This window comes from Dreissena polymorpha, chromosome 14 (assembly GCF_020536995.1).
Source record: "Dreissena polymorpha isolate Duluth1 chromosome 14, UMN_Dpol_1.0, whole genome shotgun sequence".
Lineage (NCBI taxonomy): Eukaryota > Metazoa > Mollusca > Bivalvia > Myida > Dreissenidae > Dreissena > Dreissena polymorpha.
The window spans coordinates 14,495,407-14,520,687 of record NC_068368.1 but is presented as its reverse complement, the minus strand read 5'-3'; positions in this window follow the sequence as shown (position 1 = coordinate 14,520,687).

The following is a 25,281-nucleotide window of genomic DNA, read 5'->3' as shown; positions in this document are numbered from 1 at the left end:
TTAAACGCGGTGTTGATCAGAAATCGGATACGAAGTTTGAACAGTTTTCAGATACAGTTAAGGCGGATTAAGCGGACGATCTTGCTGCCATTTGGGCACAGATAGATAGCTTGTCGACCATGAGACATCCTGTTACTACGTCAAATAATTCTCAGCAAATAACCCAAGATAGGACTTTGAATGTTGTAATTCGAAATTTACCTGAAACAGCCAGTGGAAGTACATCCTCCAAAGTAAACGCCATGCTGAAAGACGGTTTGAAATTATCCAATATCACGGTGTCAAGGGCTGAACGCAAGAAATCACGAACTGAGTCCAGACCTGGTGTTGTTATAGCAACGTTTAAGTGCAAGGAGGACAAGCAGACTGTGATGAATGCTAAACCTGACCTGAGACATATCAGCCAGTACTCAAAGGTTTTTATCAACCAAGACTTAGCCCCAGAACAGCGGAAAAATAGTCAGAACTTTGCGACTATCTTACGTGCAGCCAAGTCCGACAATCTAACAATGAGGGGAACCAGAATAGTGAACCGCCGTAGTGGCGATAACCGTGAGGAATCCAGGCGCCTGACAATCGTGACTCGGGGCGAGACTCTAATCGTTATCGTCCGAACACCAATGATCGTCGTGAGCACGATATGCGTTATAACGGTGACAGACGTGATACGAGGTATGACTCTCGCCACGGGGACTACCACGGGATCTTTCATGGGGATCGTGATGGTTCAATGGGTTTTGGAATGTGAGAGGTTGGAGAACAGACTGTTTTTCTGATAACTATGTTTTAAGATCGTCATGTGTTTTTAAATTGTAATATAGATATTTTAGGAATAGCCGAAAGTCATTTAACTGGAAGCGAAATTTTACATCTTGAGGGTTTTACTTGGTTCGGGCACAACCGGAAAAGAGATCCACAGAAACGCCAAGGCCGGTTCGGGAGGAGTTGGTATTTTCGTGTCAAACCTTTTAGTAGACGAATTTAATATAACAATGTGTGGTAATTCCTGTGAAGGTAACTTATTGTTAAAATTAGAACACAAGTTGAAGAATTATTCAATCATCCAATGCGTGTTTTAGCTGCCACCTAAAAACTCATCTAGATATTATGACGTGAATATGTTTTATGATACTTTAGTGCATTTGATTTACCAGTATAAATGTGAGGGTATTTTGTATTTATGTGGTGATTTTAATAGCAGATGTGGCGATAATGATGACTTTATTAGAGGTATAGATGATGTTATTGAACGTGCAGTGATTGATTTTAATATGAATAGATATGGAGATTTATTGATAGAGTTTCTTATAAATGTTAACATGTGAATGTTAAATTGTCGCAATAATACATGTAATGACTTTACATCCATATCATCAAAAGGTAAATCTGTTGATGACTATTGTTTTATTAGCCATGATAAATTATCATCATTTGAACAGTTCACTGTTAAGAGAGTGTCTGACTTAATTAATAATGCTGATATAATATCCAATGTAGCATCTAGTTCTTTCCCTGATCACTCATTAATGCTCTGGAATATTATTTTAGATAACTGTATTGAATCAGTAACTGTGAAGGCTAATCCTGTGTCAAGTTTTAAAAAGTTTGATGTAACTAATGTGCCAAATTATTTTATGCTAGATAGTGAAACTTTGCAGAATGTAAATATTACTATATCTAAACTCGAGTGTAGTTTTAGAACACAGTCTGATGTTAATGATATCTATACTGATTAGTGTAATATAATTCAACAGAGTATGTCAAATAGTTTACCTTGTAAAATCGTGCAATTTGGTTGTAATAATAAAAAAGGCCTCCAGGAAAACCGTGGTGGTTGGATAAATTGACTACTTTATGGAACAATGTTTGTTTAGCAGAAAAGGATTGGCTTAAATGTGATATTACTAGTAATAAGAAATTTTTAAAGTCAGAATATATTGTAAAACGTAAGTTTTTTGACCGAGAGGTCCAGAGAGCTAAGCGTTTCCATTGGTATGCGTTACAATCACAGCTGCTAAATGAGTGTAATGTTGATTCGACAACTTTTTGGAAATCCATTGGTAAAATTGGGGTCAATTGCACTACAAGTAACGATATACCAATGGAAGTCGTCATGTCAGATGGTTCTTTGTCTCGGGATTTAGATTCTGTTCTAAATAAGTGGAAACATGACTTTAGCTCTCTTTTCCAAACATCAAAATCCTCACTACATCAACCAGAGAACGGAAATGAGACTAGTCATCAAAATCTGCATGATATGAGTTTTAAAAGTCACATTAGTATATTTGATGTTAAAAATGCATTGTTATCTGTTAATAAGGGCAAAGCTAATGGTTTCGACAATATTCCAGTCGAAGTACTTAAAATGATACTTGTGTTTCATTTCTTCATGTTTTATTTAATATATGTGTTAATATAGGTATTATTCCCTCTTTATGGGGTAAATGTATTATTAAACCTATTCCTAAATCCTCGTCATTAGATAAAAGAGACCCTTTGTCATATACAGGAATCTCACTATCATCGTCTATGTATAAGGTTTATTGTAATGTTTTAAATAACAGGCTTAGTAAATGGTCTGAGAAGTCGTAAGAAGAAACGAAAAGATACTTTTTGCTTTTATTGATTTAAAAAAAGCATATGATACTATTAATAGAGATGTTTTGTGGCATCGTCTTGAAAATATTGGTATTACCGGTAAAATGTTAAAAGCTATAAAGTCATTGTATTCAAATGTAAAATCATGTGTTCGATTAAATTCTTTTGAAACTGATTGGTTTGATGTTAACTGTGGACTTTGACAAGGTTGTATTCTATCTCCTTTGATGTTTAATTTGTTCATAGATGATCTGACATTGTATCTTAAGTCTTTAGGCATTGGTATAACTTTAGACAATGAAAAGATATGTATAATGTTGTATGCCGATGATATTGTACTATTATCAGAAACTGCGGAAGATTTGCAGATATTAATCAATGGTTTAAATGATTGGTGTAAGACTAATGATGTGGTGGTAAATTGTAATAAAAGTAATATTGTCCACTTTAGACCAAATTCTTCACCATGTACATCGTATAAGTTTATGTGTGGTATAAATCAACTTTCTGTAGTGGACAGATATACTTATATGGGTGTTGTTTTACATGAAAATCTTGATATAAATATTACTGTTAAAGCTGTTGCCCAGAGAACCAGTCGAGCCTTAGGCCTGTTGATTGCCAAATGCAAATCCGTTGGTGGTCTTCCATATCATGTATTCTCCAAACTGTATGATTCAGTTGTATGGCCTGTCATTAGCTACAGTGCACTTTTATGGGGTTATCGGTCGTACTCTTGCATAGATGCTGTTCAACACCGGGCTATTCGTTTCTTCCTCGGGGTCGGTAAATAGTCACCAAATAATGGAATTTCCGGTGAAATGGCATGGAAGCCACCAATAGTCCGACAATGGAAAAGTGTCCCATTGTTTTGGTCGAGATTGGCATGTATGCAAGGGTCGCGGTTCAACAAAAGAATTGCTCTCTGGGCACACGGTCAATCAAGACGTTCATGTAAAAATTGGATATACAATGTTACTTCTTATTTTACAGAAAATGATATGAATATGTACTGTAATTTAGAAATTCCTATACCAAGATCATTTGCTGTTAATATAGAAGCAGTTACACATGAATGTTACAGCAATAGCTGGCTTCGACGAATTAATAACGATATAGGTCCATCTGGCCGAGTACGCAATAAACTTATATTGTATAAACTGTTGAAGTCTAGTTATAATGTAGAAGATTATTGCACTCTTACTTCACCAGTATCTAATCTTGGTGTTGCACCCATTCGTATTGAAACTGGACGTTATGAAGGGCTTATAGAAGAAAATAGAACATGCCCATTTTGTTCATGCAAAAATGTAGAAAATGAACTAAATGTTATACTTGAATGTCAAATATATAATGACTTAAGAGATAGTTAACTCTCGAAGGCAACTGTATGCAATTCTGAGTTTCCAAACTTATCAAAAATAGATCAATTTGTTATGCTGTTCTCAAATAAAGACTTGTTTAGACAATGTGCCAAAACCTGTCATGCAATTTTAAAAAGACGACAATTTTTACTTTGCAAATAATGTCATTATGTTTAAGTGTAATATGAAATGTAATTTTATGTTAATGTAGAAATTAAGTGCTAATCAATTCAACACTGATCTGATCAGGAACGATATTCGATTTTTTCAAATGTATTTTATTAGCGCGCTAGTGCTCCAGTTTACAGCAATCAGTGTCTTAACCTTGATTATTTTATCGCAGTTTTTTAAAGAAAGAATAGCACTTATTTTCTATCTCTTAGTATTGTAAATAGTGATAATAGAATGATATCATATATAATTCTATGCAAACTTTTGCAATATCTCATATAGCTCAACACCATGAGCGGTTATATACATAATGTTTTAATGTGAATAAGTGTTACTGTTATAAATATGTAATGTATGTATATAAATGAGAATAAAGAATGAAACCTATACTGGTCTCGTAGTCTGTTTTTAAGTAACGGGATAAATTGATTAGAGTTCACAGATTCGGGGAATAGCCATACATCGTTAAAACCTGTTTGATTAAGAATGTCCCGTACTTTTGATGACCAATTGTTTGTGTTATGTTTGCGTTCAATGTCTAATCTCTCTGATATAACAATTTGTTTTAGAATACAGTTACCCTGCTTTACAGTATGATTTCAAAAAATATTTAACGATTCTGGCATATCTGTGCCAATACAAGGGGAATTGACCAACCTTGGCATATAGCGATAATGAGTTTGTTGACATCTTTACATTTAATATTCTTTTACAAAATTTACGATGGACGCGCTCAATGTTTTCCGCTTTGATAAATCCCCAAACCTCACAGTTATAGTTAATAAATTAATGATACATATGCATTAAATTAATTTAACATGATATTTATAGGTACGTTCATGTCTTTTGTTAGAGAGAACAAATAATGCATTTCTTTTAAGGCTTTGCCATACAGTGTATTTGTTGCGGCCACAAACGATCCACCGCTTGACATGACAATTCCAAGGTAACTAAAATTGTAAACAATTTCTATTTTTTGACCGTTATATGTCCATTTTAACGTTTTACTAATTGTGCCACCTTTTTGGAATACCATGACCTGAGTTTTTTCAATGTTAACTGTTAAATTCCGCTTATTGCAGTAGGTTGCTAAATTATTTAATGATTCTTGAAGACCCTCCGGTGTTTCAGAAAATAAAGCCGTGTCGTCAGCGAATAATAATAGGTAAATCGATATTTGATCTAGTGTTATTCCGGCGTTTATTCCATTTTGCAAATCGCATTCGATGTCGTTAATAAAGAGAGAAAACAATATGGGCAAGGTTATCTCCCCTAAAATAGGCCGATGTTACTACTAAATATATCTGATAAGCTACCCATGTGTTTAACCTGTAATTTTACTTCATCGTACATGGATCGAATAAGTGTCAAGAGTTTACCGTCGATGTCCACATTAATTATCTTACTCCATAATTGACCGCGATTGATGACGTCATATGCCTTCCGGTAGTCAATATAGCAACAATATAGTTTATCTTTATTCTGAAACTGTTTTTGGCCTGGGGCGAAGCCCTAAGGCCATAGTCATGATACAAATTTCTGAGACAGTCAGAATTGGCTGGCTGCCAAAACATCCACGAATTAATGAATTCCCAAAAGTTCGATTTACACATTGGCGGTCATTCATGCGCAATCAAAGAAGAGGGACCTAAACAAACAAATAGGTCCCTGCAAAGAAGTTCTTCGCAGATCTCAATAACCCGCATTGTAAATACAAAACATCACTATATAACATGACAGTCATAAAACGTGTACAAAAATATTATTAAAGCAAAATTGCTAAGCATTGGGTACAACATAGTTTTTATTATTTTTTGCATATTCATGCGAGAAAAAGTTCCTCACTTGACGGTCTAGGCCGAAAATATACGAGTGTGCACTCTAATGAACTTCGTGCAATATCGCCTTCTTTCGTACATATCCGTCACTCCGAACTTTATCCGGGAATGTGCGGAAAACTACGAATATTCTATACGCTATGCAATACTAAATGTAGGACCCGCAAGCTAAATACAATGACAACAAATATGGCCGACATTGTACCTGAAAGATTGGGTCGTTTAAATAAAAAGCAATTTACTATATTGAAAGAGAAAGATTAATAAAAGTGTTATTATTGTTCATATTAATGTGACTGGAGTTAATGATAAACGTCAACTAATGCATGGCAGTGTTGATATTTATGAAGAAAACGATTCCTGGAAACACGAATGTCATACGCTTGAAAAGTTTGACCACTGTCAAGAATAACGTTTAGAACCCGTGTCACTTACAAAATTTAATATTGTTGGTGAGCAGTAAAAGGGGATAAAGTGGATTTATGCTTGTGTGATGACTGTAGCCATGTGAACGGGTTATCGTACGGCAAAACCCATCACGTAAAGAAGAGTCTTCAACTTTTCAAGAAAGGAATGCCTTGTTTTGCTGACACAGGACAAACATGGGCATGGCAAATCTGGCCTGACACAACATCGGTCAATGTCACGTGAATGGGTCACTTCACATTTGATCATTACTTCATTTAAACACACCAATTAATCCCAAGTAGAATTACCTTAACAGACTATTACAGTCTACAAAATGTAAATCTATACATCTCTTTTGAAAGTTTAGTAAATATGCGATCTATAAATGAAACACTCTCCACGATTATTCTACAGAGGAAACAGTGAAAACACAAACAAAACGCACATTTCTGACCTAATTCCAGGGTTTACACACAGATCAGCGAAGCGCTGCAGACAAAAATAAATCAACCAATCAAATTCACCGGGTTTTAATTAGAACCGAATGGAAAAACCATAACTATAGTCTGTGTCGGTAATCCGTGTAAACAAACAGGTTATTCAGGCCAAAGGAAAAACATGATATTTCGCAGGTCAACATCATCATTCCCCCACTCAATTCAAATTTATGTCTCATATCTTATTTCATCTCCACTTCTCTTTCTCTTTTCTATTTTCTATGTAAAGTTTAACACCATGTCACAATTGTTAATAACTCTTTGTAAAAGATGCATTGTCACTGTATACTCATGTGTCACTATATTTGTGATTTGAGCTTAATAAAGGTTATGTTGTTGTTGTTGTTGTTGCTATCAACACAAAGCGCGGAACAGGAAGGTGCATGGATTATGCAATCTTTTTTTTCAAGTATAACCGTTTCATTATTCATAATTGGAGTAAGTAGATTTTGTAGGAAAAGTGCACACTGTCAGTGATTTTTCCCACATAATCCGGCTCATATTTGCTTTCATTTTGAAAAAGAAAATATGCCATATAAGGAAAAAGTTGTGTTGTAAATGCATGGAAATCAAGGACAGCATATTTGAATTTTATCACATGCTATACCCTGTTTCCAATGTAATACAACCATTACATATTTTTTTTTATTACACATGTGTAATACAACATTTTCAAGCGTTTTCATTGGCTTAGTTTTCGTTTATTGACCAATCGCATTTTGTTATTTTGCTGAAATGACGTTGCAACGTCAAATGACGTCACGAAATGAATACAACATTCGGGATTTATCATTATGTTTGCGTAAATATTTATTTAATTTGCTCATTTAAAAGCATGTGATAAAAAAGATCTGACACTCGTTGTCATATCATATCATATTTTATTAAACTCGTCCAGAACATTCATTAGTAAAATTCCTGAACTCGTTTAATAAAATATGGTATGATATGACAATGACAACTCGTGCCAGATCCTATATTTATGACCAAGTAATGATGTTTTCCTCAAACAAACAACAACAAAGTATATTATGTCCCAAATACTAAAATAACTATTCTGATAATGATATGCCAATGACTGCTACTTGTGTGATCACCTTTTCAGCAATGATCAACAACATTGGTGGTCCAGGAACGGTTAATTACTTTTTGTCAACACTGTATGTTCCAATGATCAATTGATTTTAAAGAAAATGGAAATATATGCGGGAAGGACCATTCATCAAATTTCAGCTAACTCCTTTATAGCAAACAGGCTTGTAAGATGGAAACGAAGTAGGTATTTCACTGATTTATGTGAATGTTAATGTAGAACCAATGTTTTTAGTAATGAATAAAATGTAACGTAAATAGTCAGTTTCATATCCAGTAGGGATAATACATGTATGTGGTATTAACATTTGGATGAAGAATGTATATATGTTGTGTTTACACTTACCTATTAATCCAGTTTAAAAGGGTGTATCATATAAAATACTAGTAATGACATGCTATGTCGTGAATGTCTGAATAAATAAAAACGATGACGCATATCATAATGGATTATGTTACAATTCTCATGAAACACTAATGTCAGTTCTTACTCCTATACAAGTGCGTGTGTATTTGACATCTGTATATGATTGTTTTGTTAAATAACATGAAGAAAATGTTGTCAATTTATAGAAACAACTTTGAGAAGGCTTATTGAAGCCAAATAAATGAGAAAAGACCAAATATTTTTATTTTAATAAATGAAAATGGCTAAAATTATTCATACACAATTTGCAATTATGCATAATTTTTTTCGACTGAAACTTATTGAAGTTCTTATGAACCTGCCTGAATATAACTACATGTACTAGTCAAATATCAACTTCAAAGGAACAATGGTGTTATCTTTTCAGTGATACATTGTATGCTGATTACCTGTGCAGGAGGAAAATGAAACCAGACAGATTATGGGCTCAAATTCAACCCAGAAAAAAGCTAGGAACTTGCAGTCACTGAGTGTTCTTGTTTACAGTCATGTGTTCAATGCTGCAACAACATAACTATTATAGCTGGCTCTGGACTCAACCTTATGCATCTTAAAATGATCTTTGAACGCGATGGTCTCAACAACATTTTCATAATGAATAACTCTGACGGTCAGCCAGGGGTCATCAATGCCAAGCGTCTTTTGGAGACACTTATTCCAACCTGTCGAAGTTCTTCAAAGAACTACCATGACAATCATGTATTTGTTTTGTTGGTCATAATAAGTTTAATGTTTAATATCACTAGTATCACTAGTCGTTGATAAATTGATAAATCTATTTTCCTTTAAACGTGTTTGATTGAGTGATTAAATGTGCCTTGTTACTTAATCATTAATGTTCTTATTTATAGAAGAACGCATTTCACGTGCAATTTCAAACTAGGTTAGCAAATCTTACTGCACTGAGTAGGTTCCATCTCACACATGATACATATATGTATGTTTGTTTATATGTTTATGAGTTTATTATAGGCTTTTCCTCTTTTTTTATCTATATCTATTTATAATAATTTTTGAACATTTAGCTAATCTTTATGCTCACATATAAAAATCTTAAATTCAGTATGGCGTTTCTGGAAAAGGGGGGTAACCTTGAATGTAAAGCGGGAACTTTTCGTTTTCACCGGTGACCCCAATTTTTAGCTCGAATATTATATATGAAATATATATAGTGGTGCTATCCTACTCACCCCGGCGTCGGCGTGAGCGTGAGGGTGCAAATGTTAAAGTTTGCGTACCACCCCAAATATTTCCTATGTGCCTTGACATGTGTCTAAAATATTGTGCATACTTCTTTACCAACATGACCCCAACCTATAAACAAGAGCAGACAACTGTATCAAGCATTTTGTAAGAATTATGGCCCTTTTTATGCCCCCCTTCGAAGAAAGGGGGGTATATTGTTTTGCACATGTCGGTCGGTCTGAATTATGGCCCTTTTTTCACTAAGAATATGCATATTATTGATAAATCTATGTTAAAGTTTGCGTACCACTTCAAATATGTTCAATGTCCCTTGACCTATTGCTTTCATATTTTGCAAACGTCTTCACCAACATGACCCCAATCTATAAACAAGAGCAGACAACTGTATCAAGCATTTTGTAAGAATTATGGCCCTTTTTCCATTTAGAATATGCATATTATTGATAAATGTATGTTAAAGTTTGCGTACCACCTCAAATTTTTTCAATATCCTTGACATATTGCTTTCATATTTTGCAAATTTTTTTACCAACATGACCCCAATCTAAAATCAAGAGCAGACAACTGTATCAAGCATTTTGTAAGAATTATGGCCCTTTTTATGCCCCCCTTCGAAGAAGAGGAAGTATATTGTTTTGCACATGTCGGTCGGTCCGTCGGACGGTCGGTCGGTCCGTCCACCAGATGGTTTCCGGATGATAACTCAAGAACGCTTAGGCCTAGGATCATGAAACTTCATAGGTACATTGATCATGACTAGCAGATGACCCCTTTTGATTTTCAGGTCACTAAGACAAAGGTCAAGGTCACAGTGACTCGAAATAGTAAAATGGTTTCCCGATGATAACTCAAGAATGCTTAGGCCTAGGATCATGAAACTTCATAGGTACATTGATCATGACTGGCAGATGACCCTTATTGATTTTCAGGTCACTAGGTCAAAGGTCAATGTCACAGTGACTCGAAACAGTTCAATAGTTTCTGAATGATAACTCACGAATGCTTACGCCTAGGATCATGAAACTTCATAGGTACATTGATCATGACTGGCAGATGACCCCTATTGATTTTCAGGTCACTAGGTCAAAGGTCAAGGTCACAGTGACTCGAAACAGTAAAATGGTTTCCGGGTGATAACTCAAGAATGCTTACGCATAGAATCATGAAACTTCATAGGAACATTGATCATGACTGGCAGATGACCCCTTTTGATTTTCAGGTCACTAGGTCAAAGGTCAAGGTCACAGTGACACGAGATAGTAAAATGGTTTCCGGATGATAACTCAAGAATGCTTACGCCTAGGATCATGAAACTTCATAGGTACATTGATCATGACTGGCAGATGACCCCTATTGATTTTCAGGTCACTAGGTCAAAGGTCAAGGTCACATTGACAAAAAACATATTCACACAATGGCTGCCACTACAACTGACAGCCCATATGGGGGGCATGCATGTTTTACAAACAGCCCTTGTTTGTCTTAGTAACTGAATATTTTTTTAAATTTTGTGTTTAGATCCACTTGACTTCTAAAATATCAAAGCTATTGCTTTCAAACTTCAAATATTTTCTTACTACCATGAGGGTACTGTACCTGGCAAGTAAAATTTGACATTGACCTTTGAATGACCTTGACTCTCAAGGTCACAAGAATAAATTTTAGTTAAATTGCCATAACTTCTTTATGTATGATAAGATTTTATTCATAATTTGCCAATACAACACTTACCTGAATACCACAATGGACTCCACCCAAACAAAACAATACCCCACGCCCCAACCCAGAATCCCTGCACCCCCCCCCCCCGCCCCCCCTAACACATTTTTTTATGTTTTTTCCTTTGCTATTTTTGAAAGATTGTCTTATAAATGACCAGACCCCACATTTTATCCCCGCTCAACCCCCCCCCCACTACCCAACCCCAAAAGAATATTTTTTTCATTCAAGCATACATTGTAGATGATTTCTATGTTCGAAGATGGTAATTTCCTTTTGCCATGTTTTTTTCGACAATTTATTTTAAAAAAGACTCGTGACTAAAGATTGCAATTTTTCTCATGTTCGAAGGATGATGACATCACTTGTTTGTTAATTTTTTCTTTATTCCTTTTGTCACATGTTATAAACTATCATATTTGTATATATTATGCATTTATCTATTCATACATACTAAAAAAGTGTTGTTTTTTCAACATTTGAATGAATGAGAGTGAATTTTGTAAATAAATGGTTCACAAAAAAATGGAGAAAAAAATGTGGGGGATTCAAAACTGAAAATGTTAAAAAAAAATTATTGTACGTTGAATTGTATTTAAACTTTAATGATCAATGCAGAATACCACAATTCTTAGAAATATGCGAAGAAAGAAGAGAAAATCAACATGTCAACACCCTCAATCTGCGAAGAAAGCGTTAACTTTTTCATACAATTTTGTTTTCTTTCATTTTAATGAATGCCGTTAAAGTCCCGGTATAGCTACGGTACATAAGTAAACCGGCACTCTGCCGGAATGCCACCGGCATTCACTGGGGCTCCGCCGAGGCATTAACGGCGACGACCGGGGCGTTGCCGCAGCTCTGCCGGGGTATGATGCCGGTATAGACACGGTGAGTGCCGGCGGTGTTACGGTATACCGGGGCTCTGCCGGGACGCTGCCGGCTTTCACCGGGGCACTACTGGCGACAACCGCGGCTCTGCCGGGGCTTGACCGGGATAAACCGTAGCCAGTCCGGGTTGACCGGGACTCTGCCGGGCTGTTGACCGATTTCAATTGGGGCGGCATCGGGAATTAGTGTGACTGCGTTAAAAAAATGTCTACGAATTATCCCGGTCCTCGCCGGTCGACCGGCGTTAGCAAACCGGGATGGACCGGGGCTCTACCGGCAAAAGTGAGACTTTGGCTTAAGTGGATTTTCTTTTGTATACACATTACAAAGGAAGTATGAGTGTTTTCCTGATCTGTTAATTATGTAATAGAAAACCATTTTAGGCTATTGAAAGGTATTTATTTGACGCCAACAATAACAGTTTTTTTACGGCCATGTTGTTGTTGTATATCTTCACCGCCTATGTAGATGAACCTCTACCAGATCTGTAGAGTTGAACAAAGGGTTATCGTTCCCACAACCAGTATCGTGTTGTCCCCCGCCGTCTATGTACACTGTAGTATATACACAACTTTTGTCTTTTCTTGCAGTCTCTGAGCTTCTGCACTCAACCGCTAGGGTCATTCCGTATAAATTCGGACAAAAGGATAAATTCGGACAAAACATCCTCAATGCATTTTACGTCACACTAAACCTAGCCCCAGGCCTTCAGCGCCTACAGCGCTTTGATTCTATAAGAGCATTAAGAATAAATATTGCATCGGCCGTGCTCATTTGGGTTAAAGCCGAATTGTGCATCCGTTAGAATGTCATTTGTTTCCGCCCATTATTTAAGACGTTCATTTAATATGCTTGTAAATAATTTCGCTAAACAACCTATTAAAGTAATTCCTCGATAGTTATTTGGGTCTGATATGTATCCACGTTTATGAATTGGTGTTATAATTCCGGATGCCCAGCTGCGGGGAAAACGATTTTTATCAAGTATGTAGTTAAACAATAATTCTAACGGCCTCGCAATGACGTGGATTGTTTCCGTAAAATATTCATATATGATATTGTCACTCGCATGAGCTTTATCGTTTTTCAACCGTTTTGTTGCCCTTATAATTTCTTCTGTTGATATAGGGTTATCGAGTTCGGGGTACGAAGGTTCTGTGTTAAGACTATTATCAAATTCATGTAAGAAAGTATCGGCGTCAAACGAATTAATATTAACGTCACCTTCGTCCGCTAATTTACTAAAATAATCGTGAAATTTGTTTAACGGTATTGTATCTGGATATTCTATCCTTTCACTATTATGAATCAACATAACTTTTTATTAACGACTTCTATGTGGGTAATTTTTCCCTATACTAATAATCAATGTGATGCTATATTCCTTCTTGTTGTATTCTCAGTTGACTATGTACTTAACCATATCGATCATATTTAATGTCCTTCAACATTACTTACTGTTTATGCAATAAATTCTTGACTTGCACTGGAATTGGATTATTTGGCCGTCATTATCAATAATAGTCAATACATTTAATAACATGCTTATGTAATTATTATAATCAATTCAGCAGAATGTAATCGAGTTGGCGATTCTAAAGCCTTGTCTTCGAACCGATTTACGATTTTTTTTATTTTTGTTTACCATATTATAATATGCTATATTGACATTTTACACCACTGTATAGATAAGAGTCCATACTAAAATACGTCCTTCGGCCATTTAGATTTTTTCGCTCAGGACAGTGTTAGAAGACCACACATGATTGAAAAATCGTCACGCTCTAGTGCGGCGCACTTTATACGAAACATAGTTCTACGCAACATGGACATGCCGTGAATGGTTATATCGGAGATTCGTGAGTGAAATACATTTATCAACCCTATGGGTCGTGGTAATCGAAAATCGAAACGTAAAAAGAGCAGTGAATCGGACTGAAAAACAAAATCATTAAGAAAACTCTTTATACATGGCGCCCGACTATTTGTATGCACGCACGGTCTGGTTCGGCGTGTGGTCATGATAACATACCATATGCAGTGCTTAAGTTCCCGGCGGTCATAGTAATATTGCAACACTTTTTTCAATTGATATTCGACAGCAGTTTAATTCCATCCTGCTGGAGAAAAGCCATTATTTGTCCCATACTCAAGGACCACAAGTCTGACAGACGTGTGCCGCTTAACTACCGAGGAGTAAGCTTACTGACATGCACAAGCAAACTTTATAGTGCTTTCTTGAACAAAAGAATTACAACATATCTGGATAACGATGATATATTAGCGGACGATCAGAATGTATTCCGGGCTGGGAGATCTTGTGAAGACCACATTTACACTTTGAACAGCATCATAAGGAACATTAACTCGGTATTTGCTTCATTTATTGACTTAAAAAAAGCTTCGATTTCATAGACCGCGATATGCTTCTCTACAAATTGCTGCTGCATAACATTGATGGAAAGGTATATAACTCCATACGAAATATCTACAGAAAGTGCCATATCATGTATACGTATAAATAATAAATTAACAGACTGGTTCAGCTGCGATACAGGGGTCAAACAGGGGTGTTGTTTATCGCCGATTTCGTTTGCCATCTTTGCTTATGATCTTGTAAAAGAAATCAATGACCTTGACTTTGGTATTTCAATGGGAGATGCAAACGTGTCCATTCTTATGTATGCGGACGATATTGTTCTAGTCTCAGACAACGAGGAAAAGTTACAAAGCATGCTTTATACCCTCAACGACTGGTGCAAACGTTGACGCGTGAAAATGAACACCAACAAGTCGAAAACCGTTCACTTCCGGCGAGACAGAACATCACGGACTGATAAGATATTCCGAGTTGGTGAAAACATCATTGAAACTGTAGCGCAGTACCGATACCTTGGAGTAATTGTCGATAAACGGAACGACTACAGTGCGAACAGCGAGGTGTTGGCAAAGGGTGCAGGTCGGGCGCTTGGAAGCTTAATTAGCAAGATTAATAACATGAAACACATCCGGTTCCGGTCGTATGAAAAACTATACACCGCATGTATTACAACAGTTCTGGAATATAGTGCCCCGGTGTGGGGCGCTAAGACATATCAATCACTTGACAATGTACACAACCTTGCATTAAGATATTTCATAGGCTTGCATAGATTTACCTCACTACCGGCGCTTTTTGGAGACTATGGCTGGCAACCGACTTTGTATAGTAAGATGGGTGTCCTCAGGTTCTGGAATAGACTAATTAAAATGGGTGCCAATAGACTCACCAAAAAGTGTTTAATTTTGCTTATACCAAATGTGTGAATAATTGGTCAAGCGACGTTTAGCAGATACTATCAACGTTAGGGATCATGTATCGACCTTGATGCAGCAGATTCTTTAATTTCTCAACATTATATAGCCAAATGATCACACGACGTGTTAAACATGCCAAAACTCAGAACATACGCAAAATTCAAAACATGAACGCTCAATACTATGCCCTGCGTTTAAGTGATAATTAGTTACCACGATGGGTCTTCCTTTAAACACATTTGATTTCAAAAGTGTGTGGCATTTACATTTCTGTTTCCGATTAACTGTGCGATTGTGTGTTGTGCCTGCGTGCCCAATTATGCGTAGACATCGTTAGTATGCGATAAATATGTTGCATAAGCTAACCTTCCTGTACTTATACTTTGTGTCCCTCTCACTGAATAAGTATTGTATAAGCTAACCTTTTTGTACTTATACTCTGTGCGTGCCCACTTATGCGTAGACATCGTTAGTATGCGATAAATATGTTACCCGTATTGCATAAGCTAACCTGTTTTACTTATACTTTGTGTCCCTCTCACTGAACAAGTATTGTATAAGCTAACCTTTTTGTACTTATACTTTGTGCGTGCCCACTTATGCGTATATATCGTTAGTATGCGATAAATATATTACCCGTATTGCATAAGCTAGCTTTTTTGAACTGATACTTTGTGTCCTTCTCACTAAACATGTATTATATCAGCAATCCTTTGTGTACTAATACTTTGTGTCCTTCCTGTTGAACAAGTATTGAATAAGCTATAAGCTAGCATTTGTGTACTTATACTTTGTGTCTTTCTCACTGAACAAGTATTGTATAAGCAACCCACTTTGTACTAATACTTTGTGTCCTTCCTGTTTAAGTATTGCACATGCCAACATTTTTATATTTAATATACTTTGTGTCCTAGTTATTGAACAAGTATTAATTGGCTCTCTTACAACGAAATTAACTGCCGTGTCAAAAAATTTTACCATATCTTCTTAAATTAAAAACATTAATTTCTTACTAAACATGTATTATATCAGCAATCCTTTTTGTACTAATACTTTGTGTCCTTCCAATTGTTATTGTATAAGCCATAAGCTAGCATTTTTGTACTTTGTGAGCATCCTATTCATTTACGTTTCCAAAACATGCCCTTATGAAAACAACATTACTTTGAAGCAACTCAAATAATTAACGACTGCATGCGCTTGTGTTAAATACATGTATATACATGTATTGTACACTCCTAATGTTTTTTTCAAATATTATCAATCATCATTTACTTCATTTACTTCCTTCCTTTCTTCTCTCGTATAATGGCGGCTCACTATTTCTTGTCTCTTTTCGATAACATCATACTCATGCTGGCTCATCCCCAGTGGAGTAACATTAAACTAAGAAAAGTCAAAGCCAGCTTGAGTATCCCGAAATTTAACTTCAGATTTTTAACATTTTTTATGATCGCCATTTAATGTCATCAAGATCACCGGTCTGCCTTCTCTATATATTGTTGCTACGCAAAATGCCCATATCAAGTTTCAGACAAATTCCAGGCGATCCCGATTCCCACCAAGTGAAGCCCAGCTGCAAAACACTATGTTTACCAAGCGGTTGATTTGTACATGCTTGCTTACAAACTCACTGGTTGTTCTTCTTATCCTGATGCTATCAGGCGATGTCCATCCAAATCCAGGCCCACTATCGACGTCTCAAACATCGTCGATCTCCTCCGTCACTTCCTCTGTCGATTCCGACATTGACCTTAAACACTATTTCTCATTTGTCCATTACAATGTTCAGAGCCTACTTCCCAAGCTGGATATCCTTTATACTGAATTGAACGATTTTGACATCCTTGCCTTCACTTAAACGTGGATTAATGATGATATTCCGAGTACAGAACTTCTGATGAACTCTTTCAAAGTTCCCGAACGCAAAGACCGTCAGGATAGACATGGGGGTATAGCGGTTTATATCAAAGAAAACCTTTTCCATAGGCGGCGAGATGACTTAGAAATAATTGGTGTTGAATGTATTTGGATTGAAATTACTGTCTCGAACCGGCCTCTGCTGTTTGGAGCCTTCTACAGACCCCCAAATACCACACCCCAACAACATTCCGCTCTCACAGACTCAATACATCTAGCTTTCGATACCGGTATCCAAGACGTTATTATAACTGGCGATTTTAACCTGAATGCCAATGTCACGACATCAGCATCTAAGCTTAAGTCCGTATGTGATCAGTTCACACTTACACAAGTAATTTCTGAAAATACGCACTTTACAGAATCTTCGGCAAGCTTAATTGATCTAATATTAACATCAAACCCAAACATCCTTCTTTCTAGTGGTGTTGCTGACCCATTTCTAAGTCAAACAACAAGATATCATTGTCTTATTTATGCTCTATTAAAACTTCATAAAAATCGACAACGTACTTACTCAAGGCACGTCTGGCTCTTTGACAAGGGCGATTTTTCTAAACTGCGTCATGATATTTCCAATTTTGATTGGGACTCATTACAAAACGAAAATATTGACATCTATGCAAAAAACATAAGTGACAACATAATTAAATTATCCAGTCAATGTATACCTAACAGAGATGTCCTCATTCGTAATAATGACCCACCCTGGCTAGACAATAATATACGGTGTTATATTCGGAAAAGAAAACGCGCTTATCGTAAAGCAAAAAATATGAATACACCATTTTTGTGGCAAAAATTTAGAACAATTAGAAACAAAACGACAGAATTTATAAAATACTCGAAAGGAAATTATTTTAACAAACTTACCGAAACATTAAAATCAAGCAGCGAAAGTTCTAAACATTGGTGGGCCACATTGAAATTTTTTATAAAATCCTCGGGAAACTCCGAAATACCACCAATCCAATATGGCAACAAAATAATTGATGATGCATTCGACAAAGCAAATATTTTAAACATTTTTTTTTACATCCCAGTCAAATATTGACCACTGCCAAATACCAACATTACCGACAGTCACAAACAGAACCCAATCAAGCCTCAGTCAACTTATTCTTGAACCATATGAAGTAGAGCTAGTTCTTAAGGGATTGCCTCTAGGAAAAGCTTCTGGTCCTGTTGGACTTAATAATCGATTGCTCCTTGAATTGTCCTTAGCATTGTCTGGTCCTTTGAGTACGCTCTTCAACTATTCCCTTCGCACGGGATCCTTCCCGTCAATTTGGAAAGACGCAAATGTTTGTCCAATTTTTAAATCCGGCGACCCGAGTCTTGTAAATAACTACCGTCCAATATCATTACCAAATACAATTGGAAAAGCCTTCGAAAAAATAGTTTTCAAGCATACGTTCAATTACTTGCATGGCTACAATATTCTAACGCCGTACAAATCGGGCTTTTTACCTGGCGATTCCACAACAAACCAATTAACGTATCTTTATAATATGTTTGCCAAAGCTGTTGATTCGGGGAAAGAGGTCAGAGTAGTCTTTTGCGACAAATCAAAAGCTTTTGATAGACTGTGGCATGACGGCCTAATTTTTAAATTAAACGAAATTGGAATATCTAACATTATGCTTACTTGGTTTAAATCGTTTCTTTCAAACCGTAGACAACCATGTACTTGTTCTCAGTGGAATGTCGTACCTGCCGGTGTCCCCCAGGGCTCTATACTAGGTCCCTTGTTATTCCTTATCTACATCAATGACATTGTTAATGACATTTGTGCAAACATTAGATTATTTGCTGATGATACCTCACTCTCAATCATTGTCCAAAATCCAATTCTTGCCGCAAACACTCTGAACGATGATCTACAAAAAATATCCGTCTGAGCGTCTAAATGGCTTGTAAATTTCAATCCGAACAAAACAGAATCTTTGCTTATATCTAGAAGCACACATGACCATGCCCACCCTACACTCATTATGAATAACACTCCAATTAAAGAAGTTTCTTCTCACAAACACTTAGGTGTAATTCTGACAGAAAATTTAAATTGGTCAACCCATATAAATTATATTTAAAAAAAGTGTTGGAAACGAATTAACGTAATGAGAAAACTTTAATTCAAACTTGATAGACAATCCCTGGAAACTATATACATCTCGTTTATTCGTCCAATTCTCGAATACGGTGACATCCTATTCGACAATTGCACACAGGCCGAAAATTATGAGCTCGAAAAAATTCAACACGAAGCAGCAAGAATTGCTACTGGCACAACAAAACTAGTATCTATTGAAATACTTCAATCAGAAATCGGTTGGGAATCTTTAGAATCTAGGCGAAATAAACACAAACTCATTATGTTTTACAAAATGAAAAATTCGCATGTTCCTGATTACCTTGCTAACCTTGTCCCGCTTACAGTAGGTCAGTCTGTCCCGTACTCTTTAAGAAATAGAAGTGACATTCAAAACGTCAACTTCCGAACATCATTCTATAAGAACACATGTCTACCCTCAACCATCGCCAGTTTCAATTCCTTGCCAAGTCATATTCAAAATGCACCATCTATTGCCGCATTTAAAAATATGTTGAGTACTTACACTGAACCTTCCAGTAGTCCAAAACATTTTTACCATTGGCCGCGAAATCTTTAAATTTTACATACACGTCTTCGCACCAATTGTAGTTCTCTTGCTGCCCATCTTTTTAGAAAAAAAACAATAATGACTCGCCTAACTGCAATTCTTATGACGAAACTGAAGACTGCAACCACTTTTTCCTTCATTGTGCTAAGTTCAGTGTAGAACGAGCTCAGCTTATAAATAGTGTATCGCAGATATGTTCTCCATCACTATATGTTTTTCTGTTTGGTGATCCTTCGCTTTCTGCCGATGAAAATTGTATCATATTTGACCCTGTTCAGCGCTTCATAAAATCAACCAAGAGATTCTAGCCGCGATTCATTTTCTTCTCTGCCACTCTTCTTCTCCATAAATTTCTGCATGACCGTTTACAACCTCGAAATCAATACTATTTTCCTGTTTATGTTTCCTTTTCCCCCCTCAATTTCTATGTCTTTTCCCCTGTAAAATTGCTTGTGTTTCTTTCCATCAATGTTAGTGGACTTGTATATACGTTGCATTCTGCATTATTTTTTTTTGGAGTTGCATTTTGCATCTTGTATTGTCAATTTACTACGACGTCATGACATAATGTCATGCGTAAATATATTATTTATCGGGAGAGGGCTCCAATAAGGTTCGCCTTTCAGCCCAATCCTATGTCAATGTCATGTAATTTGTGAATATGTTACTATGTCGTAATAAATAAGTTTAAACCAATACTATGTCAGTATAGAGCGGGAATATTGCCATTGAGAATAGAGACAGGAAGATACGCTGATGAACCAGTTGATATTCGAACATGTAGGTTTTGTGATCTAGCGTCCGTAGAGGATTAGAAAATTTTCCACTTGTATGTGATTTATATAACAATATCAGAACTGTCGTGTTTGGAGATATGTCCTTATCATCTAAAAAATGTTCGACTAACTTTTTTTGTCTTATTATTTTGTATAACAAATGGACAATTTTGAGAGTTTTTCGAGGAGATAGCAGCTGAGGGAGTGGGTTAGTAACTAATGCCGAGTGCCTGTGCCTGCAACATGCCGATTGCGCTGTTGCTGTCCTGAAATTTTATACGAGACATATTGATTTTTAAATTAATTTCATGTTTTCCTGGTGTATCAACCCACATAAAATGAAGAAATTGAAATAAAAGTAGAATCATATCGCGTTCCACCATTTTCACGTTCAACCACACCTCCCCAACGTGCAGATACGCCCGATTGTCTCGGATGAAAGATTGTATCGTTATTTTGCACAGAATATAGCCAAATGATCACATGTGCAATTTTAAATCAAAATCTTAACTCATTACAGAGATATTCAAGTTTGAAAAGAGTTGCGTTAGAAAACTCTCCAAGTGAAGATAACGATTAGTAAGCCGTATCGAAACGAGAAATATAACTTATTCTGTAATAAGAACAAAGAGGATGTCAGTCAATAACATAGCAACAGAGATATAAAACATAACGATACACATATTTTAAACATATAAACAAATCATGATGTTCTCTGTACGATGTTGCTATGTAAAGGAACATTAACAGAAACTATCAAAATATACTAGTATTACCGATTAGTAAGCCCTTCCGAAATAAAAAATATGATATATTTGATAATTACAACAAAGATGATGTCAATAAATTACATTGCAACAGAGATATAAAACATAACGATACTATGTTATAAACATGTCAACAAATCATTATTTTCGCTGTACGATGAATACAGTTAAAAATTTTGAACATCTGCATAACATACTTACATAGTTTTTAAATATTGATTTCTTAATTGTACAAGTACGAAATGTGTATTACAATTACACTACAAAAAAGAGGTCATTCATAATGACGTATATCACGATATATAAGAGCTTTAATCTAATGAACAACATTACTTATATAATATAACTTTAAAACCAAGAAATGAAAAAGAAGCTATTTATTTTCTTACTGTTAGTGCTTGTGTGCATTCATTAGTGCAATGCGTTTTTGCATATACGGTCGCAGCCAATACGTTTTATGTATACATTTCTTTCCTAAGTCAGCTAATAAAGAACATTAACGAGCAAATATCAATCCAATTAAATCGCCACGACAACTGACGGTTGCTGTCAATGACAAAAACGTGGGTACCTTGTCAATTAATTGTCTATCAAATCGACACTTTTGCATTCTTCCAAACGAAATTGAATCATTGCCAATGTCGTACGCAATGAACAGGAGGTGGCGAAAATGCCAGTCTTCACACAGGGCAAACATAGACATGTTGAATAAACTCCTCCATGTCAAAACTAAAAACAATTATTTTTAAATGTCGCACAACTTTTCAGGTGAACGGTATAATTAATATGCAATCAATTTACGAATTGCAAGGGGCTTTAAGTTGACCTGTAAACAAAAAGTAAAACAATTTTGCGGATCACCCTTTAGGTGATCGGTATGATACACTTACACCCATTTTAATAAATTCATCCGATGTTTCAAGTGATCTGTAAAATGATATGCAATCAACAATCCAAATGCATCAAATGTTCATTTGATTAGTGGATTAAACATGCAACTGCTGACAAAGATACCAGAAATATTAAATGTTTAAATAAACACACGTTTTGGAAAATAAACAAGCGCATTAAGAAGTAACATCAAGATGGTCAGTTTATGTATTTACTGGGCAAGCGTTGCCAACATAAGTGGTTTAATCATTAAAGAACAGATACTTTTCTGCAATTAACCGACAATTTGATACTTAAATACGAGGTTTGCGGAATAAAGCCGTTGTATGTATTTATTGAACAATGATCATGCATGCTAATTGGCCGTGCTGGGATCAAAACTCAAGATCTGCACAGAACAATACGTATCGTTTATTTCCCCCAACTATACAAAATATACAATAGGGGCAATTTAACAAAGCAAAATTATTTTGCAAATTATAAACTTCAGGCAATATTAACAATAATGATTTGCAAAAACATAATAAATGGAATTTGGAGAGGGGTGGGGCTACTTTATAGACTTTAATCAACTAATTGGTGGGATAGGGATGATCTTAGTTGTTAGTAGCTACTAACATTTTGATGAACTAACTACTTTACTATAGACGCGCCCTTCTATTTGGTTCGATATTCAAATAATTACATCACAAAATATTCAGAAAAATATTAACTATATTCTATATTAAGATTAAATTCGATATGGTTACCCTATAGATTTTATTTTCTTGAGATTTGGATACCTTAGTTCATTACCTCCCACAGATGTTCTGTAAAAAAAAAAATTGATTAAATGAACTCTTATTTAAAAATAAATTATTAAATTAATAATTAAAAAGCCCAATTTTTTAGATTTGTTCCTTAATTTATGGCTATTATCACAGGAGTAATTTCCTGATTGAGTACTATTTTCACCGATTGACTCCAAAGAACAAGCTCAACATTATTTTACTTAATTAAATCCGTTTTGTAAAACAAACTAAAAAATCCAAAATAATCCAAACAAATCGAAATCCAAATAATCCAATTTCCCGGCACGTCCTTTCCACACGATTGTTGGTCGCGAATGACAGACTGTTCAGTATGCGCATGTCAGAGTTTATATTCAGGTCATCGACGAGCCTTTACGACTGCCCTATGTGATGACCTGCCCCTGTGACATTTCCAAGAAACGTATTTAATTTTCAGCTAAAGTAGGTCAAATTAACATCGGCTGATTGGTTTTCGCCGAAGAAACAAAACTATTTTTTAATGCGAATAAACCAGTGCACTGTGGCCGATGATACCTTAATATTCACTTGTATTATAAAAAGGTGATTGTGTTTTTGTCGAGAGCGGAAAAGGAGTGAGTAGTTCAACTATTCTCGTAAGTCCGTCGTGAAAGTCAATTTTGTCGTGTTTTATTATTATTATTATTATTATTATTATTATTATTATTATTATTATTATTATTATTATTATTATTATTATTATTATTATCACTATTATTATTATTATTATTATTATTATTATTATTATTATTATTATTATTATTATTATTATTATAATTATTATTATTATTATTATTATTATTATCATTATTATTATTATTATTATTAGTAGTAGTAGTAGTAGTAGTAGTAGTAGTAGTAGCAGTAGTAGTAGTAGTAGTAGTATAATTATTATTATTATCATCATCATCGTCATCATTATTATTATAATTATTATCAATATTATTATCATTATTAACACCACTATAATTATTTTTTATGAGTGATTGTTTATAGCTTGTTTATTAAATTATGTGTGCATTTACTGTGCTCTCCGCCCCAAGAGAGGTGTTCGTGGGGGTTCAAGCGGGATACAGGAAACGCTCCGATTCGAGAGGCGACTCTGGCTTTTTTAAGTGCCCGGTGCAGAGCACCGATACATTGCACCCGTGCGTTTAACGGTCCTCGTAGAAGACATGTTAGTCAGTTAAGTTAGCATTTACAGTATAAGTTAAACCAATTCACACAAAAACTAATAACCATATCCGTAAATATAATGCAACACTCGAACATGGATACAAAACAAAGAATACAATCATATAATTGTATAGGGGCATTGCACCTCTTATATTCAGACATGTAATGATATCAAAGTAGTCTCGCTTTATGTCTTTTGAGAGAAAATGGAAGGGTAGGTATACAGCTTCTTTCTTTAATTATACTGCTTACTCGTCGACATATAACAAATTACATGCACTGTTAACCAAATAATATGAAAAATACGAGAGAGCATGCGGTAGACAAGAGAAAACCACCGCCATTCTTTTTATGTAATATTATGTCGGCCATGCCATTAGGGCCTATGCGCGCGAGCGGGATGGAAATTCGCCAGGTGCGCGCCACTTGCCCCGCTGACATGCTCTACCTAATATATTATCATATATGTACCTACATATGAAATCTAAAATGTGGCAGTAAAATTTAAATAAAACAGTATATACACTTTATATACGCGTACTCTTTGTTAGGGGACCACTGTTGGGACATTAGGTGGAATCATTTCTCACTTTTTGCATCTTCCACAGATAAGGAGAAGTGTGTAACATGTATATGCGCGCTTGCACTTTATCGCGTAGTCGGAATCTGGTTACAGCTTAAAGCCACACACATTAAAATGAAATACATGTAAATCAATACATATTGATGCAATTTGAAAGTGTGCAAAATTGTCATTAAATCTATAGCCTC